The 1,966-nt window shown below is 37.3% G+C and overlaps 1 pseudogene; it reads right to left on the reverse strand.

Annotated features, from left to right (window-relative positions):
- Window positions 1-650: 650 nt before the first annotated feature.
- Window positions 651-975, reverse strand: LOC102855415 (annotated as a pseudogene).
- Window positions 976-1,966: the final 991 nt, after the last annotated feature.

Raw genomic sequence — 1,966 nt, forward strand, 5'->3', positions numbered from 1 at the left:
GCTTGCATGTGAAATCAATGATATTGTTCTGTAGTTTCCACACTCAGTTGGGTCACCTTTCTTTGGAATGGGAACAAATATAGATCTCTACCAGTCAGTTGGCCAAGTGGTTGTTCTCCAGATTTCTTGGCACAACTGAAACCAACTGTATAAAAATAGAAGGGAATATAAATGGCAATTACCAACAGCATTCATGGCAGAAAGGAATAGAAACTGCTTTAACGAGAGAAAAGGTAAAGGGGTTTTTAAAACAGAAGAGTTCATTAGGCCTTTAATGACCATAATTAGAGCAAGTATTTCCATACAGCTCCAGGTTGGGAGATGAAGCAAGAGTAAAACCGCACATGGACACGATCCTCCTTTGCCCAGTGGCTATAAAGCACTAATGAGTTACTTCCAATCTAATTTGCCTTTTAGAGGACTTGAGTTAGGCCAGGAAAAAAGAATAAAGAAGAACCAACCATTGCAAAAAGCATCAGGATATGACTTTACAAAAGAGCAGGCTCTCAAATGTCAACTTGTAGCTATCTTTTGGGTTGTTTACTTTTGTTTTGTTTTTACAGTTGTTAAATAATATGTTTCTTCTGATACTACTGTTTAATTGTATAATCAATCCATAACAAATTACCAAACTAATTTTACATAATGCTTCAGGACTGGGGTTTTTCAATAGCTTCAAATTTAGGATCTTCAAATTTGAAGGTAGGGAAGGTACTCATGTCTGCTTTACCATACATTTGCTTAAGCTTAAAAATCTCCTTCTCCAAATCTTGTTGATATTCTGAGCCAACATCAACAGGTTCTCCAGGCAACTGTCATTTAGATTTGTATTCTCTAATCTTGCCCACAAAAAGTTTCTGTATAGGATCAAGTTCTTTATTAAATGCCACTGCTGTAACACCAATGGTCCTCCACAAATGGACTGAGACCACAGATGGAATGACAGGAAAATCTGAAGAGCCTTTGGAGAATCATACTGGCACTTCAGTCCCCAGCTGCCAGAAAGCCACAGCCACCGCCCTCTACTGGTAACTATCTTATCTCTTGTATCTAATTTGAGATTAGAAATGTCTTAGTTAAAATAAATCAAATTCAGATTCCAGAGCTTCTAATAATTTTTAAACTACCACTGGTGTTTTCCACCTATCTATGAAGGTAAGGGAGGAAGAACTCCTCTCCCTGGCTCCCAGAGGATGTACTGAATTGAAAAATCTTTTATTGTTGTCTACTGTCAAGTCCAAGTCCGAACCAACTCATAGGTGACCCTCCAGAGGGTGCTGAGAAGCAGTAGAATACATTCTGTTTTCAGATAAAATTTTTTTCCACAAAACATGATCAGTCCAGCATCAGATGCCATTTAAGTCATGGGATTAAAAAGAGGAATTCTAACAATTTCTTCATTCACTAAATTTAAATTACAGAAGATGATGGATGATAAGATTGGCTTAGGATAGGGCAGGGGGCAGGGCTATTGTTCAGAGGGTCGCTATGAGTCATAGTCAACTAGACATCATATAACAACAAGTACAACTATATACCAAGTTCAGAAGACAAAGAATAAAAATCTGTCCAAACTCTTGGGAGACCTGACGACACATAACCACCACCACCACCATTAAGCTCTCAAAAGGTCTTATTTAGTGAACACATTGTATGAACACTGACAAACTATACTCTGGCAAGTAGATATAAAAAAAATTATAGTGCTTCAGTGAGAAAAAGACCTGGTGATTTGTCCAATAAAAATTATAGTCTAGAAAACCCTGTAGGGCAGCTCTACTCTGTTACATGGGATCACTTCTACTTAGAACTAACTCCACAGCACCTACCAACAACAGTTGTCAGTACATGTCAAAGCATTTCATATGCATTAATAAAAAATAAAAATTCTAATAATCCTATGAAGCAAGTTGTTAGGTGCCATCATATATGACTTATAGCAACCCTATGAATGACAGATCTGAAT

The sequence above is a fragment of the Elephantulus edwardii genome, unplaced genomic scaffold (assembly GCF_000299155.1).
Source record: "Elephantulus edwardii isolate Elephantulus edwardi_28Jun2011 unplaced genomic scaffold, EleEdw1.0 scaffold00016, whole genome shotgun sequence".
In the NCBI taxonomy this organism is placed as follows: domain Eukaryota; kingdom Metazoa; phylum Chordata; class Mammalia; order Macroscelidea; family Macroscelididae; genus Elephantulus; species Elephantulus edwardii.